The 25527-nt window shown below is 44.6% G+C and overlaps 1 protein-coding gene across 4 annotated transcripts in view; it reads right to left on the bottom strand.

Moving 5' to 3' along the window:
* Positions 1 to 25527, bottom strand: part of SLC6A6 (solute carrier family 6 member 6) — a 236526-nt gene that overhangs the window by 74552 nt on the left and 136447 nt on the right. The window contains exon 1 of one of the 4 annotated variants that reach the window (XM_067303350.1): positions 18356 to 18377. The exons of the other annotated variants lie outside the window; for them this stretch is intronic. The gene's annotated coding sequence lies outside the window, so the exon portion shown is untranslated. Of the gene's footprint in view, positions 1 to 18355; positions 18378 to 25527 lie in introns of those variants that run through there. 4 annotated transcript variants of the gene reach the window in all.

Below are 25527 nucleotides of genomic sequence, written 5' to 3'. Positions count from 1 at the left end.
CTGTGCACAGTTGTTTAAGAGCAGGAAACGACCCACCCTTTTCCCACCTTTGTACACCCACACAGGGGTCAGACACAGTGTAGCTGCCACAAGGGCAAAGCTGATTCAAGCTAATGTCTGGCAGAGGGTGATGGAGGCAGGGAGATGGCAGAGCCACTGCCCTGAGCCTCTCTGAATGTTTGCAGAAGCAGCCACACATAGGGTAAACGTACTGCCAATCTGTACACCAGTTGTCTTGGAGAAACTGGCTTAACCCACCGCTCAACTCAAAGTTTTCCTTCTAATATCTAAGAGCGTAAAGTTAATGTTCGAGTGAAAGAAAGGTTTCAACAGCTGCCCTTACAAGGGAAAGAGGTCCAAGGAAGTAGAAGTACCACTGCCATTGACACATCCCAAGTCCTTCCAGTGTCTTTTGACACCATAACAGGATCCCAGCGTGGTTGTTTTTAATTCAGAATTGAGGTGACTTCATCCTTCATGTTCATTATCTGAGTAAGCAAGTATGTACTTCTCTCATTCTTCGTATTTGTCTTGATTATTCACCTTTGGTAATGGAATATATAACAGGAGAAGGAAGGCATGAGTTCATTGCCATGGAATGCCTCCACAGGAAAAAGGAAATGCAGATACAAAAATGAAAAACCATGATGGAAGAGAAAAATCATCTTTTCATTTTTTACTTAGCTTAAAAATCCAAGGCAAAATTGTTCCTCAGCTCTCAAAAGTGATGCCTCTTCTACTAAGGAGCTTTCTACAGATTAAACTTCGTGAAGCCCTGGTCTTGGGAGCAGCAGGAGGAGGTGTGGAGAGCCAAATTTCCATGCCACATGGACATGCACACATTTAAATCGGGTTGTGGTTTTCTTAATATGCAAAGATCCTGAAGTCAGCTCCAATTCAACTCATCAGTTCAAGCTAATTTTCAAGCTCAGGGCTCTAACGAGCAGACTTGAGAGCATCAGGGCAAATTTAGCTGCAACCAATTTGCCTCTAGAACATCCTCTGAATACATTTGCATGGCCTATGTTCACAAAACTACATAAAACATGTCTTGCCAGCTGCTGGCTGTGCCTCTCAGCCTGGCATGCTGATACAGCTGCTGAATGTCTGCTAAAGCCTCGATAGAGTGCTTCAGTCATTCATCCTTCCTTTAGTTGGTACTAACTGTACATCCATATAATGAGGGTGGGTGTGCAGCAAATGCCTGGAATAATGATAATGTAGCCACAAAACAGGTCCAGTGCAGGCAGAGGGCTCATTGCCTCACATCACTGTGCCCCGACCTTGACCTCATGATAGCATATCTGAGAGTAAGAACGTAGAGCAATCGCTACCACCCGGACTTGGCTTTCTCACTGCAGCGCAGTGCCAAATTTGATAGTCTCTTTGGTGATCTAGGCACATGCCCATTAAGACAAGTTTATTTTAAAGAGGTCAGGTAGCAGCTGATGGTTGGTGGGAATCTTTTAGCATTCCCAAAACAGGCAGGGTTTGAATGAGCAGTCTATAGATGCAAACGTCAGCAGATGTATTCCAATAACCTCTGTTAGAGTCTTTGTGAACTTTGAGTGCTTGCTATTTGCTGCCTAATTATATTAACTGTAACAGTTCATTACTTACAGCACATCAGGACCTGAGGATCCTGGTCCTATTCAGAGCCCCTCTGTGCTAGGTGCTGTACAAACACAGACAATATTTCTGGTAAAACATACAAGCAAAGCCCCTATAAACTCTTACTCATGTGCTGAACTTTATGTATAGAAGTAACTTCACTTGGTTCGGTCTGATCTGTGCAGATATGCATTTCTATTGTGTTCTAGTTCATTATCTATATAACACCTATTGAACTCTCTGCAACTGCTTAAAAGCATAAAGTAAATCATGCGCATAAATGTTTGTAGAATGGGGCCTTAATAAAGACTGGCAGCAATATACTCAGAGGATAGCTTGAGAGAGAGGGAAGATAAAAGTAACCATAAAGGGAACTTGTGATTACATAGACTAGCTACATACATAATTTGTGGGCTTTGTGGTTTGGGAATTCTGTTTGTTTGCTTAATGTAAATGAGTGAGAGAATTTAAAGAATCTCTGCCACCTACTGAAGCTGAGAACTGAAATGCTGTAGGCCTCACCCAGTGCATTCATAAGTCCTTCCTTGTTCAGCAAAACACTTAGGCACATTTTGCACTCTAAGAGGAGAATACCAAAAAACATGTTTTCTGTAAGAACTAGGGGGCTGAGTACAATTTCTGCTAATGCCTCTGAAAGTTTTGCCGCTTGCCCACAGCCTCCCAAATAAGCATGCTGTTCCCCAAATGCTTCTGCACAATGAATGTAAGCAGACAGTACTCCTGTGAGGTTTGAGGGTGTTTTTTCTTTTAATATTTGTGAATTCCTTTTTGTATTGCTTGACTAGCTCTAACCAAGAGCCACCTTTGGGAATGTTCTGTATTCAGAGTCTAATTTAGATGTACCCAATTTAGATGCAAGTTCTCACCATGCATCACTTTTAGAACGAGTTTCTTTGTAAGCTGTTGACAGAAAATGTTTATAGTCCTATTATACTCTAGTAAAAAAAGGGGAACTGAGTAATGGATGTAATATCTTTGCTTTCGGTTTACTTGAGTTTATTTCCCTGTTGTGCAAAGTTTTGTCCAGATTTTTAAGCAAATTCACTTTGTCTTTACTCATGTTTTTTTAATTCTCCATGAACAGTTTAACAAGTTAAAGTTTGGAGAGTTTGCAGAGTGTGTCTGTTTTGGAGTGACACGGACAGTATTTCCAGAGAAAAAGTATTGTATTCCTAAAACTAATTATGGTAATCAGAAATGTGTTGTATCTCCTAGCGTTTGGGAACACAGAGATAACAGATTACCTTTAACTTACTGACACACTTTGAATTTTGTCTACTGAATACTTGCAACCATTTGCACATTGACTATCAGCTATTTGTAGCACTTGGCAAACAGAATAAAAAAGGTGAAATTCTGAATGATTTTTTTTATCAGTTCTTCGCAGGTCTAAAAGTCTTATTTAACAAAGAGTTTCTATACTTGCTTAAAGTTAAGCATACACTGAAGATAAGCATAAGCCTAAATGCTTTGCTGGCATATTCTGTAGGTATATTTTTACAGTCTTTGCTTAATCTGGGCAACAGTTAGCAGCTGACTGTGATACTGACTGTACCTAGCAGGACTCCAGAGAGGGTGTGGATGCTATTTTTGACCCACTTACATTGACTGCTATTTGAGTTTTATGTCAGTTACAACATGTTATTACAATGACACAGAGACTTTATAAACAGGCTAAGTTATCTCCGTGATTTAATGACATCTCACTTTCGTACAGGTCTCCAGAGCCCTTTAGCTTATTACCTTGCCTGGTGGTTTTCTTTTCACCCCAGCGCGCCAAGGCTGTTGATCTCATTGAATATCGATATGTGACACGAAAAAGCCTTCCCTTTCTTTAACATGGGTCTTGTTTGCTCTTCCTGGCATTGGATCATTATTACGTCTGCGGGGAGGGTTAGCTTTTAATCTGCGTGTTATTGTAACATGCCTCCATCAAGACAGAGGCATGCCCCAGCAGGATAGGGTGCTATGAAAGTTCAGGTTGCTGCTGTTAGCTTCCAGCAAAGGAAATTATTTTTCAGCCACCCATGCTGAATTGCCAGTGGCCAACACAGAAACCTTTTGTTGAACAAAAGCTATTGGACCATGGACATTTACAATGCCTAAGATGCAGCCCAACCAAACCAGGAATTCAAAGGCTGAATCTTTACTTTCTTACCAAGGGCTTGATCTTGTTACCTTTTACTCACATGAGAAATCTTCCTCCATGGTATTAGTCCTATTGATGTGAACATGAACCCAATCCTTTTCCTACTGAAATTCCCATTGAATTGAGTTAGGAAAAGCCAAAACTTGTGGATTACACCAGTGAAAGAATACGCTATGAGTGGGCCTTACAGGCTTTGGAAGGAATAGAAGAGAATACAGTACATGATTATTAATCACAGGATCATGCTCTTAAATCACACACTGGGTCCTTACAAACTTCCATTCAAAGTGAGTGGAGGGAGGCTGTTAAAACTAAGTCAGTGATGCACTGCCACATATCCCTGCCATAAGTTCTGGTGACAGTTCTCCCAGTGTACCTGCCTGTGGACAAACCACACTTTCCGAAGGCTTTTATGACCTTCACATACATGCCTTGCTCTTTCCAACACAAGCAAATGAAGCTTCCAGCTCACAAGGAAAGACACTTAGATTATGACAACCTGCTGACACATGATAAAAGTGTTTTTACAACTCAAAATAGTCAGAATACCCCTATGAAATATTCTTTCTCACACAACACGCTGTTTTCTCATTATGTGTGTTGACATTTTTCAAACTGACCTCAGCTAGATATTTTGTTCCGGAGTCCCCATTTAGTGGAACATTTAAACAATAACACTTTGAAGCATGCTCAGTTTCTCTTTTGAAGTCCATTCAGGCTCTGCCCTCGGGTCAGCAGGCGCATTCCAGCAATGATGCATGGACCATCTGCTGTACAAATTTAAATCCCACTGGTCCTATACCTAGAGGTACTAACATGTTGCATAACTCGCACTGAAAAACAGCCTGTCAGTTCAGACAGGGTTTGGATTTATTCCTATAGTTCTCCTATCCTTCCGCTGGAGGGCCTGTGCACAGTAACCTTTGAGTGTTGTTTCTGGGGACTACAGATTAATGAGATAAATAATAATAAGTGGCATTAAGCTATTTTATTCAAAACCTTTATTTTCCTTTGCCCGTCTACACTCTATGACTCTATGATTCCCAGAGCTCAGTGTCTGGCATCTCATTCAGGGGTCTTCCTATTCCAGACTTCTCACCTAGGTAGACTCTGGCTAAGTTACCCTCAATAGCTGTCCATGGCTGTTTAGTGTCTACTGGTGAGCAAGGGAAAACCAGGATGGTGCGACATCAAGAGTGAGATTTTCAAGACAATGTCTAGGATTCAGATGAACAGTGACCATTTACTTGGGTAGAAATTTGGCATCAAAAACTTGACAAAATCTCTGCCAGAATGTGGCTTTGTCTATATATTTTATCCATTGTCCTTTAATGTTAACTAGTCATTATTAAACCTAACAATGTATTGGCTAAGGTTAAGGTATTTCAGACCCAAGCACTGTTGGTCTTATTGATACTATGTAAACATAGAAGAAGGAGTGGTCCTTGCCCCTGGGAGTTTAAAATCTAAACTTGGACAATACAGTTCCAACATATGGTATATCCTGTAGGCTGAATTACCAAACTTCAATCAGCATTGGCCTTAACAATTAATTTATGTTGCACATATGTTCTGCATTTGGGGAGGTTAGCCCTGAAAGGCCCCTTAGAGGAAATGTGAGTATACGTACACGCTGACCTTTGAGTGATGACAGAAGAACGCAGTAATAAAGAAGAGGAGGCCAGTCAAACCTCTAGGATGGAAGATGGCACGAAGGCAAGCATGGAAGAAGGACATAAATAGGGTGCAAAGGAGGGAGATTTGGAAGCCATGTAGGGGAAGGGAGAGAGAAGAGCCATAACAGAGCAAGTTTTTCAAAGCAGCTCTAGCACCAGTTAAGCACCAAAATAAGTGGGCACATTTCCACTTTTGAGTATCTGTCACTTATTTAGATGCCTTCTTGGAAACTGAGTTCTCTGGAAAATCTGGCCTCAACGGTGGGTGCTGAGCACTAGACAATCTGGCCTGTTCATTTGCTCACTATGTGGTTCATCTGTTCTAAGGAACAAGTCCTTCTGGAAATGTAAAAAGAGGAAGAGAGAAGTGTTGGATATAGAAAAACATGCAAGCTGCCTCATGGGCTAATGATCAAGAAAGGCAGAACAAGCAAAATTTCATAAATCCGAGGAAGTCAAATGTCTTGCCACCAGTACCCCTTACAAACATTGCACTAGTCCAGGAGAGAGCGTAGACAGTGGTTAAAGCACTGGGCTGGAGTCATAAGACATGAATTAATTTGCTTCATCTTTCCACTCATAATCTTCTCATCTGTCCAAAAATGAAAAGTGGAATAGGAATATCTGTCCCACTATCCTTCAGAAAAAAACTGTAAACATTAGTTAGGATCAAAATATGGCCTCAGAAGGAAGAAGCGGCCCATGGGGAGAAGGGAGATCCTCTGAGGCTCTCTGCTTCCGCACAGCAGAATTGAGAAGAACAAAATGGAGCATGAAGGGACACAAAGCTGAAGAGCATAATGCGGGACACACTTCTGCTGTACACCCTTCTGCCTGCCCTCAGTGTCCACAGGACTGGAGAAATCCAACCCCTGGCTGTGGAGGGAAACGAATCCCCTGTTTGTTCGCCATGCCTCACAGTGGGGCATGAAGTACCACTGTTGGCCAGTCAACCTTTCCTGTAGACCCACTCATACCAAGGCAGTCACCTTTTGTGTAACGCACCTCTCCCTTCACGTCATCTCCAAACTTGTCCTTGCGCCTCCCTGGTGGGACTTTTGGTGACACCCTGTAAGAGGATTGGGTGGGCCAGGAGGGAGCAACTCCATTGTTTGAGCACAAATAGCTGCGTTCATTAGCAGGCAGACATATTATAACAAGGCAAGCAAAAAGTGAGTGGATTTGCCATTAAAGCGGATATTCTTGGAGGTTTTCCTCAGCACAATTCCCTCTTTTGAGCTAACAGATGCAATTTAATGACCCGTCCAGTAATTCCTGAGTTCCAATCCCAGCTCTGACATGAAGCCAGTATAATCCTCTTGTTCCCTATAATAAGGCCTCAACCCTCCACTGACAGAAATCAGCACAGCTCCTTTAACGTAAATTAGTGTTACCTCATCTGAGGACCTGATTCAGAAATCAGAGCACCATGGGGCTGGGCCTTGCAGAAATACCCACGAAAACCTGGTCCCGACCCCAAAGGAGTTTACACTTCAAAACAGTAAGACATACACTGGTGAGCTTTTCCCACGACATTTTAGTCCCACAGATCAGTTACCTCCTGACAGGACATGTTCTTCTGAGATCGAGGCTTACAGGTGATGAATATCTCTTGGGATAATTAACTGGGTTCAGTTGCTCTGGCCAGAGAAGGGAGGGAGCTTTGCAGTGCCCGCTGCACATCCACAGATTAAGTCTATGGAGAGGCTGTGAGAGACTTATTTGGTTCTCGAACCAGCTCAAAGGGGCGAGGTCAGGAGCTGGTGATTACCCAAAATTTAAACAACGTTCTTAGTTCACATCCATTTCTATTTTCTAGTTACATTTGCCCTCCTCTTGGTAAACAGCAAACATTTTCTTGGAAACAGTCTCATTTCTTATGCCAGGGGCAAAATAAACCCCAGCTCATCATGGATGTGTCCTTTCCAAAGAATGACCACAAAAATGTCTGAAACCCTATAAAGGCTGTTAATGACTCTAAATCTCCATAAGGCTTTTTTCCCCCTTCCTTTTCCCTCTTTTCTCCTCACTCTGACAAGCTGGTGAGTTGGGAATGGTTTAAAATACCACAATAGCCATGGCAGGACATCAAGAAAGAAAAAGGAACAGGGTTTTGAAATACTTTATGTAAGGCTCCAAGCACTTGAGTTGGTGCTTAACTGACTGGACTTTGCCACACAGCAGTCAGATGATGTCTGTAGCTTTGGGAAATACGAGAAACTCTGGAGAAGGGTGGGGGGGAAACGGTCTCTGCCACATTGGTCTTTATTGTCTTATGGATTTTATCACAGTATTGTTCTTTATTTCCTGCTATTTATAGGCTCTCATGTTTTGTGCTGCTTTCATGTTTGTGTTATCTGCCTTCCCACGACATGTTTCACCCCAGTCCTTGCCTACAGCTGGATCCGTAAAGGCCAGACCAATGGTTTTGAATGGCCCATCTGGGCTCATCTTCTTTCTCAGGGCAATGTGTGTAAACAACCCTTTTCTGAATCACTAAGCGATCCAAGATGGTTGATTTAAACCATGGTGGTGGCACTGCCCACTCTTACCTAAAGGAGCCAGAGAGTTTGCCACTGGGCTTTTGCGTATCAAATGATTACATTCTTTAAGATCTCTAGCCAGTAATGCTGGGGCTGTTTTCTCTAAAGTCCATGTTTTTAAAGTGGATTTAAACAATCAGCCCTTCAGTGCATGGCTTGATCATAACCATGCAGGGAAAGTTTATCAGAATTATTTTATAGCTCTTGTCTTTGTGCAAGGTACTGCCGAGAGAGCATGCGACTGGGGCTGTTCTCTTCCTAATTTCCTTTGGATCATGCTGATGTAACTCTGCTGACTTTGATGAGCAAAAGTGTAGTTCTGGTTTAAATCAGCTGGTGAGGGTTGTAGAAGTCAAGTCCTTGCCCAAGTAAACTAACTGCCTAAAAGATGGCTCCAACAGGCAAGTGGGGATAGAGGTAAAAATGGAGGGGTCACAAAATAATGCTGAAATCACTGAAGTCAATGAATTACACCAACAAAGTTCAGGTCACTCTGTCCCCTCTGACAGGCCTTTGTGATTCCTATCAGTGTCCTTGTATCGGTGTCAGTGTATCAGTGTCACTGTCCCCACAGTGGCTTCTAGGCAGCTAAAAATACCCCAAGTGCAGGCTTGTGGCAGACACCAGGCTGTTGGTTAGGTGGGCTGGAACTGACGGATTTCCCCCAACAACTGTCCCTTTCCTGCACTTAGTGAGTGACAACAAGCCTTTCCCATCAATCTGTGGCTTGCATCACTTTCCCTGGTGCACAGAGCAGCCTGCTTTGGAAGCAACAAAGCAGCTCAATGCCAGTAACAACAGGGAAAAGCCCTTACCCTAACCAGAGAGGAACAGAGAGTCCTGCTTTGGGACCCTTTCACACTAAGTCTCCAGCAGAAGCGCCTGCTATGGGCTGCTGGAGAACTACAACGAAAATGAGACACTTGCTTAGACATGGAGCCAGGGCTGGCCAGCTTTTGCTTACTAGACTTTTGGGCCAGTTGCTCCCCACTTCTTTACAAGAATATTGTCCTTTAGTGCCACAGAGCATCATTAAGGCACCTGAGTGTAAAGGAGAATCATTCCTTTTAACCTCAAATTGTGCCTAAAATCCCTTGGAAAAAGAGGCAGAATTTTTCTGTAAGCAGTATCAAGTGAAGATTTCTTATTCAGACAGTTTGCTAGAGGTTTCTGCAGTTATCCTTGACTCTCCATAGCAGCCAGATTGAAAGAAGAGACAGCTGGAAATAGAAAGCATGTATGATGCCCTAGTCCAGATCGAGACCTCGCACAGTTAATGCACGGTGCAATGCGAGCTTCCGAGTGGGCGAGTGCATGCTCCTGTCAGTGCAGTCCCGGGATTTGTTCTGTGGTGATGCCAAGAAGCAAATTTATTTCAAGCCATGAAAAATCACTAATGCAAACACCTTGTCTCCCAGGCCCCAGTAAGTCTTGAAATCTGCCATTTAAAAGTTTTACTGGCCATCACAGTGAAATCATCCATTTTGTCACATGCAAACAACATGGGGAAAACGATGTGGCAATCATTTTTCAGCCTGGGAGAAACAATCAGCCGCTGTGAACTCCACAATGCTGCAAACCAAAGGCCAGACCAACTGTCATCCCATCGGAGAAACAATTAAAGTGTGAAACCAAAGGTTTCCAACAGAAACTGCTGCAGAGGCTTAGCCGCGATACTGTGGCTCTAGAGCGACCGCTGTAGCCCTTGACCTGGCAGGCACAGCCAACCTCCCAAAAGGTGCCGAGTGCCTCAGTATCTGCACGGATCAGTGCGGATGGAGGTTGTCACCTCTCACAAGCCCAGCATTTATTCTTTTTCTACCCTTTGTTTCTGTTGATGAAAATCCGACTGTTTTCCTTTCAATGACTGTATGAGCCAACTCCTGTTTATCTTCTAAGAAGTGCTTTTTAGTGTGTCATCAAATTCTCTCTTGCCACCATCTAAGGCGCATTGACAGGTTGTGGTAATTTTCCAGTCAGACTCTGAAATGGTTATTCACACTTTTATCGTGGCAAGATTAGATTATTGTAATACTTTACTGGCCGGCTTCCCAAACAGGGCTCTGCACAAACTCCAGATGGTGTGAAATGTGGCCAGCAGGATTCGAGTTAAGAAGGGACAGTATCATCCGTTCTGTTAAAACCCCTACCTTGGCAACTGGTTAGACATCAAATTGATTTCAAAACTGTCCTTTTTCTCTACCTGCAGGGCTGAGGTCGGGTCTCTGTCAGCAGTTTTTTGATTCGTTATGGTCCTGAGTATGCTCCTCGGGCTCACAATACCTGGTAAATAATTCTCTGAAGAGTGATTTCAAGGAGGCGAGGGTAGTTTAAACCTGATTTCCATCTGCTTGTTCTCCTCCACAGCCTATACAAAAGCTGGGCGGGATACAGCAATTACTCCCTTTGCAAACATTAGACGAGAGTGTCATGGAGCTATGGGCCCTTCTGCTCTCACTGCACCCAAAGCTGCCGCTTGAAGAAACCGCCAGCACACGAGGAGTTGCCTCCTGGTGTACGGCGGCAAAGTGCAACCCTTTCCTGGGTACAGCTGGTGAAAAATGGTGACGCCATGAAGGAGGGTGCTGTGGTCCCCATCTGCAAGACCGAGCCCACACAGGCAGCCGTCTAAATGCAGCACATCCCCAAAGCTCTTCTAAACTGCAGGTGGCTGAGCTCACCCCTTCTAACCTCAGACTAAGCCGCCAAGGGGACACTTAGACAGTGCCTGTGCTCCCCAGTCCTGCTTTTCGTACAGCGTGGCCTCACCAGAAAACACAGGCTGCTGATACGTGTTCTTATGAACCATCTTTCACTTGTGTAAACAGTAGCTACACAAACAATTGATGTGATAATAACTGGCTTAATACAGAACAGTACAAATAAAACCTTCCGGTGTTTGGTGCTTTTGTCTCCTTAGAACTTGCCTTCTCTGGATCCTAAAGGTGTATCCCTTTGCATTCGATTGATTTTTATCATGAACCATACTGAGGCTGAGAGTCAAACCTTTCCCAGCTTTACTTCAGGGTGGGTAAATTTCTACAGGCCTTTTGTGCAAGGGAAGAGTTTTGGGCCAGCTGTAATAAAAGTCTAGAAAAGAATGATCCTTTGGTTTGTTTTTATTAACTTCCATTTACAAAGCAGTATGTGATTTGCCGCCTAAGAGCGAGAAAGGCTGGAGACAGCCTTTGCAGTGCTACGGAATGGCATGGTAAACACAGCGTGCTCCGAGTTGTTTACCTTCCCTGTCACTTCTGCAGGGAACCTGTGACCTGCCACTCATGGAAGTGGATATAAAAGCTCATGCTGGTTTTTTTTTTGTTGTTTTTTTTTTGTTAGTGTGAGACAGCTGACACGGACTGTTTGCTTTGGAAAAACAACCAAACCCTTTTGTTTTGTGTGAAGCGGGTGAAAAAAATGTATATAAAGAATTGTACTGACTCTGCAAACAGCTGCTGCATAAGGAGGAGAGAGTGGCGGTTGGCTCTGGGGTCATGGTGACTTGTTTTAAACCTAACGTGCCATCTTCATTTTAGAAGATCAGGAGACTGGGGGGGGTTGTTGAAGAGAGAAAGTGTTTTCCTTTGTGGATAAAAATATGCTATTAAGAGAAAACAATAGTGTAAGAGTATAGGCAAAGTCTGGATGGTTTACTTGAAACCACAAGAATTTGCAGTTCAAATAAAATGAGATGTAGGTTGGTCTTTGATCCTGGAGCTTAGATGATCTGCACTTGTCTGGGACCAAGAAGTGTACAGAGAGCTTTCATATTGCCTTTCTACATCCATGATGTCATGCTGGACCAGAGGTCTGGCCAATTTAACACAAGAGGACTAGTGGGCACCGCTTCAGGATTGCTGTGGCTTGTATTACCCTGAGAACAGCATCCAGAGCTGGAGTTACCAGAATATAAAAACAGCACTTTAATACACACCTGCCTCAGTGATGCCAAGAGCATGATATGGCTTACAAGAGGGGCTGAGATATACCCATCAGTCACAAGTACCCATCCTACACCCAGGCTTCCTCAAAACCAGGACTGCTCAGTGGCTGAGTGAAGATGCCATCCCATCTATCACCAGTGCTGAAGGTACAGGCTTAACTTTTATCTGGAGTGAAAATGCTACTAATTTTACCACGGATCTTTTAATGTCCCAACATCTCATTTCAAACACAAATTTTACCAGTATTTCTTCAGCTGAATTACTTCACCAGTGGGTGGTCTTGAGGTGCCTGAATATAGGCAAATAGAGCTATTTTAAATGCTTGCGGTCACCCAAGACACCTGCATGGGGCTGGTAGGTAAAATGCAGGACCTACAGGAGGCCCACATCCTTCTTTAGGTACAGATGGAGGTCAAGTGGGGCACAGGGGAATACGGTAGCATAAGACAGTATCTCACATTGTGTCAGACACATGTGTAGGCAGCTCCACCCCCTTCTACGTGAATCAATGAGATGTTCCTAGGGAATCAACACCCAGCTTCTTTTGCTGCTGAGAATTGAGCCATGAATACACTTGGTGCATTCCACAAAACTGTCCAATGGGAGCACTGGGAAAGGTAATGTGTGGCTAATGTAGGAAGCAAATAGAGCCTTCTTGTATCTCTCCATGTGGGCCTAAGGTTCAGGGAGGTCACATACACAAGAAAGGTTGTCATGACTCCAGCCCCTCTACATGGCCTTGAACAGCTGAGCTACCTGAGCTGTGACCTACCCAAGTCTCCATAAACCCAAAACATCAATCCATCCAGCACATGCATATAGTGGTGATGACCACCTGATGGTCCACATGATAGGAGAATCAGGCAGCAAATCTCATCCTCCCCTGTGTCACCTAGCCAGCCAGCCCAAACAGATGCCATCTCAACCCAAGTTCTCTACCAGACGGAAGGAAGGCTCTCTTGGCCAGACAAACAGCACAGTAAGTGCTACAACCCTCAGCTGTGAACATTAATGCTGCATATGTCAGGTGACTTAGTTGCAAGCATGTAATCTGTTACTGCATAGCTTTCAAGCGCCTTCCCATGTTCTTAATTCTCCTGATAAACTTGGAGAGATTTTTTTCCAAAAGAACACATTTTTCAGAAGTTCCTAATATAAAACACAATGCATTATGAACTCCAGCTACCCACCTGAAGCGAAGAGTGAAAGAGAGCTCAGATATCCCTACAGATAATTTTTTTGAACTGCTGGGGAAAAGCACACACAAAAATGTATGCTATATTCTCTATATACCACCACTGTGACTGTAGGTGTAAATGACTACTTGAACCTCAGGTTATTTGCAAACCTAGCTGAAGACTGAGTAGAAAAGTAAACAGATCATAAAGTTACATACAGAACCTTTAATTAGAAAAAAGAACGTAGCTTGAACCTCAGGTTATTTGCAAACCTAGCTGAAGACTGAGTAGAAAAGTAAACAGATCATAAAGTTACATACAGAACCTTTAATTAGAAAAAAGAACGTAGCTATCTACATATGAGGGCCATATCTTCACATGGTGCAAATCAGTGCAGCTCCATTACAGAATTTTATCAGTTTCTGCCAATGAGGATTCAGTCCAGGTATGCATGTGAGGATGTCTGCCTTTACCATGGAAACACAACACCTAAGTGAGGGACCACACGAGCAGCTTAACAGCAACTGTATTAATACGTGACAGGGCAGGAAAGAAAAACGAAAACAATTGCTCTAATTGAAACTATGGGGGGTGTGTAAGTAGGGCAGAATGCACAGTAATTACCTGAGTTGGAGTTTAGCCAGTACACCAATACGAACGCTCCTGCTCTATGGGACTGTGAAAGTGCCTAAGTAAACAGGATTTTGGTTTTCCATCTTTGGCTAAAATGGTTGTTTACATAGAAACAGAGAACTGTGTAAAAAGAAAGGGTGCACGCTCAACTCTGAGGAATGAACTGGGGCTGCAAGCTGAGGAGCTGAATTTCCACCCACACTTACACCAAACCACAAAAAGATGGGGTGCTACCTGGGAGAAATGCTTCCTGCCCAAATGGTGGATCGGTGCGCAGGCACAGCATTGTCCTGTTATAGAAAGGAAATGCCATGTCACTGCAAATGAAATTAGGATCTGTTCACCTAGTTGTTAACATGAACCTTCTGGACAACCCCAGGCCAGAGGTGCTACCACATCCGCAGTTAAGCTCTCAGCTCGCTCTCCTGTCCAGCTGGCTCCCACAGTTCCACTGAATGCCTGATCCCGAAGCGCCTCCACCTCGCCCATCTCCCTGCGGTCCGCCTGGCATGGCCCCTGCATGCAGCTTCCTCACAGTCATCCCCAGCAGCCCCTATGTCTCTGCTTCTGCCTCCCCAGCACTGCCTCTCCAGATTGCCTGCAAGTAGAAGCGAGCCTGGACAGAAACACAAGTTGTCCAGAGACCAGTTCCTAGAAAGTTCCCCTTCCCATGCTGTGATGGGTCTCGCCACCTGCTAACAGGGTGCTTGAGAAGTACAAAGCAACCGTTAATGGCAAAACGAGGACTTTGCTGAGAGTATGGCAGGGGATAGCATGGCCTGGCGTGACCCGGAGGTCAGCCTGAAGTACTGGTAGAGAAGCTGCTCTAGTATCTATGGGAAATACTAGATGAAGTCCTAGAGGAGCAAAGCGCCTTTTCCAAGGACAAGATGCCCATCCTTTGTCCAACAAATATATCTTAATCATGCAACAGAGGAACAACTTCAGGTATTTACCCCATCATCATTCATTGCTTCTTGAGCATGCTGATTCTGCCAGCAAGTAACAGGCGCAAGTAACTGCCAGCAAGTACCAAGCAGTCATTACAGCGCTGCAAGTCTCACGTGTTACCAACATGTACACCCAAACCTGCGACCCACAGGTTCTGCAGACCAGCACAAATCCTCTGAGACATACAGTTGCCCATGGCCTTGCAGGTTGTTTTTAGTTAGACAAACTCAAATGGCTGCCACAAAAGCTTAATCTCTTTCCAGCCACGCTCATGCTGAGTGTCAATAGGAAAAAGTCCCTTGAATACGCTTGATAATTACAGAGCTGTGGCTGTAGCAAAGAACAAAGTATAATGCAGGCTGAATACTCAGGAAATTGACTGCTGATATGTTTCCATTCATTGTTTTGTTCTCTGTTCTCAGTGTTATATTAAAATCTCCTACTAAGAATGAGCTTTCTTGTTTAATGGAACTTGTCAGTTAGAGGAAATCTGCTAGAGCTGTTTGATCTATTCTTTAAAATAATATTAATTGCAAATTCAGCACATGGCCCTTTTTTAGTTAGCAAATCATTTGAAAATGAAAGCTGATATTTCTCAAACATATCCACAAACAATCATGGCCCAACACTTTCTATCACTAAGGCATTCATCAGCCCTTTGCTCCAACTATTCAGTACTGGCTATTCATTAGATATGTTGATCGATCATGCCTGTCACCTGATATTGTTTTCCTAACTTTATGAGTGAAAAGTGATAGTAGTGAATAGCAAACAGTAAACACAGCATGGCATGAATCTCTGGTCATGAGAAAATTCATGCAACTTTGCAGTTTGTGAGCATTTTTATAAAATCCTGACAACCACATCAACTTATTCAAGTGTAACCTCACATCTACAGAAAACCACACTCATTGCTTCTGTCTGCCTGTCCATGAATGTAATTCCCTATCCGTTTTGATTTTGTATGACTCCTAATTAAATGTAGATTGCATGTTTACTATTCATCCTGATTTCCAACATATGCACTCACAATAAGAAATCTTAACTTCAAGCTCCAAAGTCCTAATCTGCAGCTGAATCTGGATTTCCAAAGCCCTACAGTTCAATGACATTTAAATCTGGAGATTTCATTTGGTTCCTTGTAGACATAAAAGAACTATTTAGAAAAATCACATGGAGTGGCCAGTTTAGACTTTATGTAAACAAGCCAAAGTCTGTGGGAATATTTCAATGATTTCAATTTGCTGGTTCTGAACCTTCAGCAAAAATCTGCAAAAATGGGTTGGATTGGATGGCTCACAGAAACAGTATTTCTTTTGTGAGTGTCTTCCTGTCTCCAATTATATCAGAATGACAGAAGAAAGGGGAAATAGCCGATTCCAGGGTTCGTATAATTAGATATAATAAACTCTATCATCGTCAGTACTTGATGTTTTTCTTCAGGCAATCTCAAAGACTTTTGGAAATGGTCAGAAATTACGATTCACGTCAACATGATGGCAGGCATAGTCACTTTTAGGAATTCCACTTTACAGACCGAGGAGCGGGGCTGCGAGTCCCCTGCCCGAGAGGCAGTCAGCATCAGCGCTGAAAGCAGACCCTGAGCATCTTCCTTGCCTTCCACCTTAACAAATCCAGCAGGCACCAGAAGATGCCTCCCTTCGCTGGTGACAAGAGGTTAAACTACACTTGTGCTCATTCGTGTAACCTGCTTCACCTTCCTCCTTGCTAAAAACATTGCCTTGGTGCCGCACAACTCCATCAATCCTGCTGCCACAGAAGAGCTGTCTGCTAATTAGGGGCAGCAAGATGCCCCTGCAGAGGTATGTTCACGACGTGATGTGTCTTGGCCTTGACTGCCCAGAGCACCTCTGGCGTCTGGGGAGTCTGATGTCCGTGCCTGTGTCTCGTTCCCGGGCACGCAGTTTCCTCCTCTGCTCCGGCTCTCCTGCCCCTGACTCATTCAGGCAGCCCAAGTCGTGGGGAATTCCTCAAAAATAAAAGCCGACCCTCCCACCCTCTCGATCCTTTGTTAAAATAAGGGCAGAATTGTTCAAAACAACCCAAGGGAAGAAATCCAAACAGGAGGTGACCTCCTTCCAACCCTCGGCGCTCGGGGCTGAGGTGTGGCCACAGCCAGCGCCCAGGCGGGAGGGTCATTCCAGCACCTTTGCCTCATTCCTCGCTCCCCGCCGCCCTCCGCGCGCCTCCTCCCACGCTGGCGCATGTTTTCCTGCGGGCCCATGAAGAACCCTCTGTTCCTGCGGGCCTGGCGGCCGCCCCGCATGAGTCACCCCGCCGGGCTCGGGGCGGGTGACATCAGCCCTCGCGCAGCGCGCCGCACGCACGCGGCCCGGCAGGCTCTCTTTGGAGCTTTGTGCCCACTATAACGGCTGCGACTGTTCACCGGGGACGGCAGAGGACTGAAAGTACAGCTCGGTCACGTGCTGACGGCGCCTCGCCTCCCGCCCGGCACAGAAAGCGATCTGTTGCCGGGAACGCCTGCCCGGCCCGCCAGAGCGGCAGGCGCAGCGGCCCCGTCTCTCACACCTGCTAGCAGCCAGCCCGCTCCCCTGGCGGCCCCGGAGGGGGGGACACCGGCAGGGCCGCACGCGAGAGCCTTCCCGGCCATCGCTACCTGCGCCAGCCAGGTGACGCTACCCCGGGACGGCTGCGAACACCTCTTCATTTGATGGTGTTGGCACTTCACCTGAGACGGGGACGGAGAGGGTGGGGCTGCATTTCAGGACTGCTTTAAGGCTATAATAAGAGCTCTTTATGGGCATAAAATTACCATTCTGCAATACAGGCAAACCGTTCCCTTTTCCAGGAAAGCTGCGCTTTGTAGTACTGCAGTAAAATGATCCCTCCAGGGCTGCAAACTACACCGAGAGCAGCACAGCCCCGTAGCTCTAGCCAGAGGCTATTACAGGTATCTCGGTCAGGGAACCAAACGACTTCATGACCTTGACGGACGCACGCAGTCAGCTCAAGAGCCCTCAGCTGTACAAACAAAACGTTGCCACCTCAGTGATAAGAGGGGAGGGCTGCCCATGCCAGGGCAGAGGAGGGGAGGAGGAGGAGGATGTGGCAGATAATGATGAGTCGGGGAGACAGTTCCAGCTCTGGTCATGCCGTTTTGGGGAGATATGTGCTCCACGGACTTCAAACCAGTCACCTCCCCTTGGTGGCAGGAGCAGCCAGTTTCCCAGGGCTTTGCTATAGGCAGAGTCTGTAATAGAGCATTTTTCCACCCTCTCGTTACTGCTAGCATTGGTTGAAATTAGAGCTGTCCCAGAGTGGTTTGTCCACTCACGGACTTGGTTTAAGTGATACCAGCAAAGCTCACTCCATGTCCACTAGGGAAGGCGACTGGGAGAGCTCCCTCCCAGCAAAGCACAGCATTGCTTTAAAAATATAAATAAGGCAATAAGGCAATTATACAGAGATAGGCACAAAACAAACTTCTCAGTTTCAGAGCAAGGAGAGTTCTGCTTTTGCTCTGGATCATTAATTTGAGCTCACTATTTTGGTCTCGTTTGGGGGTTAGAATACACCTCTGACTTGCAGTTCTGCTTCAGATTTGACTGAACCCCCATTAAAAGGTCAAGCACTTGTATGAGATTCCAGCACAAGAGGTGGGAAATACCTGGTGGCTGCTGCTGCCATCCGAGGCCCTTTTCATCTGTGAGACTTCAGTAGCACAAAACCCAAATCCTTCGCCCAGTTTGTCGTCGAGTCCTGGCAGAGAGGCATGCTGCAGCCACACAACATCCCCTTTTCTTTTCTTTCTGGAGGCACAGCAGCTGTTCTGTTTTGCTGCTGAATGAAGTAACGTTTCACAGGCTACGGTTTACTGATTTGCAGACTTTGGTGGCAACGCTGTCACAGAGAGTTCCCGCCACCAGCCCCCGTCTGCCTTTTCCCTGCTGCCACACAACACTGGGGCCTTTCAGCTGGGCCAGGGCAGTTGTTCCTAGGGGCCACGCTGCAAAGTCGATCAGGGAACCAATCCAGTTGAAATAAATTACAGAAAAAAAAAAAAACCAAACAAAATCCTTCCTATTTTACAGGATGTTTTGTTGGCAGTTTTCAACCCAGATCTGTTCCTGATATGGTTCGCTACAGAGCCACACACAGAGTCATTTGGACACAACCAGGAGAGGCTGCGCTGGGATAAATGGTGGGAAAAATATGTAGAATGGGAACACCTCAAGGAAGCATTATTACCAAAGCTTCCTTGTCCTCAAACCATGGCCAGGGCTTCTTATCTTGAACTGACATGATCCACGAGATCACCGTAACTTTCCAGTAAACAGCCAATTCATTTCACAATTTATACATCATTACACATCCCCCACATACCAGATAATTTGCTCTACAGAGTCCTTTAGAGCCTTAAAAGGATCCTTAGGATTCAGTTTTCATTTTTAAATGAACACAAGCATTCAACCGAGCTGTAAACTATTAAAGTGAGACACCACTTCAGTGATAAACAAAATATTTTCCTAGTAATTCACTTAATTGTCCCATTCATGGACCTGTGCCTTTGGAAAGGGGCATGCTTTGGGATTCCAAATAATACAAATAACAACAACAATAACAACAGCACATTCCATTTTACTGAACTAACCAGTGATATACCAAAAGGCTCGTGATACATTATCACTGTCTATGCAGGAGTGTGGGTGGGAAGCAGGAGGCCGCAAGAAGAGACAGATAGAACGTCTCCTACATGCAACTTTTGCTCAGTGCCGTTACTTGTCTTTCACTCAAGAAGTGTAGCAAATATATTAATACCCGAAAGAAAAATGAGCTGAGGTAATTCCATCTATGAGCATGTGATCAGTCCTGCTGCCACAAATGTTTTCCCTCTAGGTCCATATCTGAATCTCGTACAGCCTGACTCACACTGCAGCCACGGACGTCACTACTACCTGGCAGCATCAGACTGTCATTTATTTCCTTTTGGAACGGGATGTTCTATAATAGCTTAAACTCCCACTTGATGTTTTATGAAATTACAGTTCTTTCACATACTACCTTTGTTCCTGAGCAGCAAGAATTTTTCAGTAATTTGTTCATAGGGTGTTAAAAAGGGAGCAGAGAGTGGCCTGAGCTCAGGGACTCCTCACCCGAAACTTGAACGGGATGTGGCTCTTAATACGATGGAGGCAAGATGCTTCTCAGTACCGTGCAGAGTTAGCACCTCACGGAGACAAATGAGGGTGAGGACAGAACTGCTGCTTCCAGTGCTGCTGCTTCAAGTACAGCCCCATGTCTCATTTACAAGGCTCCTTCCCCCACAGCCAGCAAGAAAAACTGAAAGGAAAGCTGAAGCTCCATGAAATGCTAGTAGAGCCATCAAAGCAGAACATGGTCTGCTTCACAGCCATCAGCTCCTAGCCATGGTGGTCAAATATATGACACCATCTCTTCTCAGTATCGTGTTGTTTGAGCCTCTGCTTCTAAAATGCTAACCTACACTCAAGTTTTAGTTTGGATTAGGAATGTGCTTTAGAAGTGAATCCCTGAGTTACCGTGCTTTGGTTCATATTGCAGCAGTTTCAAACTGGAGTCCTTAAAGAAGAAATTAAACTAAAAATGCTTTCCAGCTGCTAATGGGAGTTCAGTCTATAGGACTAAGGTAGTGCCAGTCTCACATTAAAACCCCCAAACGTCAATAATGTAGTCACAGGGTCGTCAGCACCAACTGTTTTGCTCTGCTGGTTTGGTGCTCCTGCTACACCACACTGCTTGCTACTACAGCTTGCTAGTTGCCTTTAGAGCCAAAAGTCCTGGAGCTGTTGGATCCCAGCTTGCAATCACAAAAGGAGGAATGTGATATGGTTCCAGGGTGTAGTAGAAGAGAGGAGGCTACAGTCCCACAGGCCTCCCTGCCCACGTAAAGACTAACACCTGTCTAAGTTCAGCAGGATACACCTGTAACGCTGCCAAGTTTTCTGCTGGGAACATCCCAACATGCAGCTGATGTGCAAGGAGAGACCGAGGGGAGTGGAAGGCCGAGGAATGAAAGGGAGTCAAAGGATGATGCCGTTTCTCCTGCTTATCTCTGTGATGCTGCTGTGACTCAAGGGAGGCTAAAATGGATTTGTCTTCACACTGGGGGCACAGTGAAATGGATGCAGTGCTGTGCAGAAACCAGTGTCCCTGGCTCCAATTGCTGCTCCTATGTTTACTGACTGACTTTAGCAAAACGGAGACCGAGATCACAGAGGCTTCCTGCTGGTGCAGCCATTCCTAACGGGGAAGTCAATGCCAACTGCAAGTGTGGTAAACAAAAGTATTCCTAGCATGCTTCGGAGAATAATGATCACTTGTTATCTGCCACTGAGAATAAAATGGGAGGCTTAAAGGCGATCTGGAGAGAATTTGGAAAAGCGAGGGTTATATTTGCAAACTGTGCATAGCAGCTCTCTTAGAAACAGAAAAGTTCCTGAGGCCAGCCTTTGCAAGAGGATACCCTAAGAGCCTCTGAAGATGTTTATTCTGAACTCTTGGACCTTTGTCCAATTTACATTCATTGGGGTTAAATAAATAAGCATTAACAAATCCAGAGTCCCAGACCTTCCACTGTCCTGCATTGAGCCAAGACCTTAAGTAAAGAGGCTTAAGTCACGTTTATATTTCCCTTGACCTAAAGACCAAGCACAGCTCAGTCCAGTCCCAATTATTAAGCAAAAAGAGCTTTAAGGCTGCATTAACGTGCATGCAGTTTTCTGAGTAACCTTTAGAAACCACTGTAAGAGCAGGTCAGCGCAGCCTAGCGTTCACTGCAGACCCCTTTGCACACACACACAAGCTGGGGAGAGCAGGCAGTGCCCCAGCCCAGACTTATGTTCATAGTAAGCCTCAGGAATCCTCCTGGCACTATTTGGACAGCTTTAGGCAATGCTGCGCTGCAGGAACAACATTGATCAGGGTCTCCAGCTTTGGCAGCCGTTAGGACAAAAGACAATCTATAAATGCAAGTCATTATAAAGTCATAGACATCACTTCTAATTTCACCTGGGCTTACCTGGGTTGATCTGGAGGGCAGTGCTCCTCTTGACATGCAAAATGAACGCGTGCACTAAAGAATACGAGGCTTCTCTTGCACAGGGTATTGTTCTGGATTTCGTATTTCTTCGGGGTTGTCTTGGCAACGAAGAGGGTTGCCGCTAGAGGTGTGTGAAACACTGGCCAACAAAAAGCAAAATGACTCCCACTTATTTCATTCCATCACCCAGTTAAACCAGACTCTTTTTCAACCTGCTGGGACATTATTAGTGCGCTGTGCGCAGGGAGGGGCAGGACTAATCAAAACTGACGCTTTCCCCCCCCAAACACAATGGGTTTGAACACAGCAAAAATGATATTTTTTGGGGGGGAAAATGAGGTCTGTCCAAACATCCAGATGGCTCTATTCACTTACTCCCTTGAAAAGGAGTAGTCGTCTCCTGGAAAGCAGTGGAACAGATTATGGACAGGTTTAATTAAAATTAATTTTTTTTTTTAGTTTCAGTTACAGAAATTTTAAGTGACTTCAGTGAAGTCAATGAGGTTATTTTGGACTGATTCAAATTTGGCCAAGTTTACCAGTTTGCCCCAATCCAGTGAATCTTTGCTATGTGAAGGGAAGAGGTGTTGGACAGTTAGTGGCCATAATAGTTAATAATTTAACTGGTCAGCAGTTGAATGGAAATGTCCTCTTCCCCTTATGGTTTGGGCCCTTCTGCTAATGATAGAGCTTTATTCACTGTGGACAAAGTCCAGGAAATATTCTGGAAAGTTTTTAAAGCATCTTTGGAGGCAATTTCACATTGCTTATTCATGTCACTTGCCTTTATTTTTACTTACTGAAGGCATTAAAAAAAATTAACCCGAACAGCTGTTCGGATTCCTCTATTTTTTATGTAGCAAAAGAAAAAAGAAGTCCAAACAGCTGTGTCAGTAAAACACAAGCCAGGTGGCTTCCCTAAGGCAAAGCTTGTATGAAATCTGTAAGATAATGTTTTTATTATCTGACTTATTGTATTTCTTTTTTATTGTTTTGCTGTTGTGGATCCTTCAGGAGGTATTTGCCATTTATTTGTTATTTTCATCCTCTGCCTTCAGTGTTTGAGCAGTACTGTAACTCAACAGAGATGCTCAGCCACCACACGATGCCTTCTAGATCTGGCCATCCAGTGAGAAAACCACCCTTTCAGCCCAACACCTCTGAATCGATTCTGAGGAAACACAACCTCTGCCCCACATGGCTCATCCCAACCCCTGCTTAACTTACTGCCTGCCCTGCTCCGGTGGCCGACACGCTGGTGTGGCTGACCCAGCTCCACCTGAGCCCAACCGAGCCGGTGCGCTTCAGCAGTTCATCTAGTTACGTTTTTGATAACTTGAGTGTGACCAGGGAAGGTTTGGGGACGTGGCTTCCTTGGGGAAAGCCTCCAACCCAGCTGCAGCATGAAGTCGCAACGTGCCTGCGGCCCGAAGGCAGCACGGACGCGGTGTTGAGGTGAGGAGCCGTTTTACAGATGTGGCCTTGCAACGGTGAGAAAAATTGGCCTGGGATCTCACCGCGGGCGTACGGCAGGCTGCCCACGAGCTGCTGACAGAGGGTACTTGTTTTCGGTGTTGTATAACGAATTCACCTGAGCAGCACTGTTCAGTGTTGGTTCCTTGACAAGGTAGCTGGATCATCCCCAAGCAGAGGGTAATGACTCACAGTTACACAATAATCTGAAGAACAGTTGTTTTGTACTCAAATGTGTGAAACTTAGGGGATTTGTAAGCACCAAGCCAAATTCTCAGCCGGGCGGTGCTCAGATCCGTGCAGCCGGATGGATTTACACTGGTGAGGAAGGAGGCCGCTGTTTTGCTACTGCTGGCGGCTCAGAGCTTTTCTCAACTGCCAAGGGCTTGCAAAGAGCTTCACCTACAGGGAGCTTGAACCTTTCCACCGGCCTCCCATCCTGCATGGAGAAAACCTGACTTTACAGCGCCACCACCAAAGCTCGGGAGCTGCCCCATGGCCTCGCTGTTGCTGTCTCGCCACAAGATGCGTCGAGCCGCCGGTGCCGAGCTCGGCTTTTCACCGGCACCTGCAGTCGCTTCTGCCGCATGCCAGTCCCTTGCGTCACGCGCCAAACCCTAAACTGGTCCCACCACACCGAGCTCATCTGCGAGGGCCCTTCCATAGAAAGTCCTCCCCAGAGCGCACCCCTATTGCTCTCAGGGGTCTTGCTGATTTGCAGATACATTTTCTATAAATTGCTTATTCATATTTTCTTCCCTGACCTCTGTCCTTGGCTTATGAACTCGGTGGAGCCAAGGGAAAGCACTGAAGTGTCCGAAAATCACCAGCCATACAGTAAATGATATTCATAATAATGACAGCAATAATAACTGCAGCAATAATTACACCGTTTGGTGGTGGTGGTGTTATCTCTCCTCCTCTTATTACGCTATTTGACAAACATGGGCTCCAAATAGTTCTTGAGCCTGAAAAAACATTTTCAGGTCACACACAGTGTGAAGAAAAGAGAGAACACTTTTTATATTATTACATACATATATAGCTAATATTGTTATATATTACTGATGATTTAATATTGAATTATTTTGCTGAACATCCTAATTTTTAAAGTTGCTTTCCAGCTTACAGAATAATGATGGTATATGGTTAAATGTCTGAAATTTGTTTAAATACCAGTAGGATTTTTCTTTCTTATTTCTTTTGCTCAAGAAAGAAAATAAGTAAAAATGTCTGCTTACAAGCTGTACCATCTTCCGGAGGAAACAAAGCAGAATCATCACCGAGTCTAAAGGAGCATTTCATTCTCTTCTAAATCATTTCCTTTTGGTATGTTTTCTTCACATTTAGTAGCTGGATGCAATTCTCTCTGCATGTACTAAGCCTGTGTTATTACCATTTCAGCATGATATACGTTTATTTGGTGTCTAACAAGATCATGAATCAGGAAATAGCATTGCACTTTATATTATGTATTTATTTATTGTGCTAGGATGAAATTTACCTGGGTCCAGAGAACAAAATCAGGCTGTTACAGCCCTTGGTTTCATATAAGTCATTTTCCTCTCGGTGCCTATGCCCTGCGGACAGAAATTTATTTCATTTGTACTGAATGAGAATTCTCCCACTCCCTCACTGCTAAGGTAGCCCTCAGAAATGGTTTTCATGCCTTTTCTCATGCTTCCAATTTTGTGTCTATTACTCAAATGCCTGAAAATATGAAATATAACACCAAAAATCACAGAGAAGTAAAGTCTCCACTTTTTTCTTGTGACAAATTTTCTCTCTAGTTTTTTTTGGTTCCTATTCAATCCTTTTCTAATTAAAAAGATTCCTACTCGTTAATTTGATGTCATTGGTGACACTACCATACTTCTGGACTTACCCCTTCAGTTGAATGTTAGGGGCCGGATGGCCATTAGAAAGAAGAACTATTTTGCAAACAGTTTGTGGGATTTACATTTGGAAGACCTCAGTTCATCGCTGCAGTATGTCACAGACTGAGCAATGAAAGATGACTTTAACTGGAATGTGTAGTAATAAATGTACCAATAAACAAGGGAAAATAAGCAAGTGGAAAATTACATTACAAAATATACCACAGCCCAATATCTTTAATAATACAATAGTAATTATCTCTGATAATACTATAAGTATCACACAAACACATTATGAGAACTTCGTTAGGTGTCCAGATGCATTCTGATTGTTGCATTTGATAATGTTGCAAGAACTCAAGTCTCAAAGACTTGGAATCTCTGTAAAACTAGATAGTATTTTTACAGAAA

Source organism: Apteryx mantelli, chromosome 12 (assembly GCF_036417845.1).
Source record: "Apteryx mantelli isolate bAptMan1 chromosome 12, bAptMan1.hap1, whole genome shotgun sequence".
Taxonomy (NCBI): Eukaryota; Metazoa; Chordata; class Aves; order Apterygiformes; family Apterygidae; genus Apteryx; species Apteryx mantelli.
The sequence above is the reverse complement of the archived record's forward strand: the minus strand, read 5'-3'. Positions and strand labels throughout refer to the sequence as shown.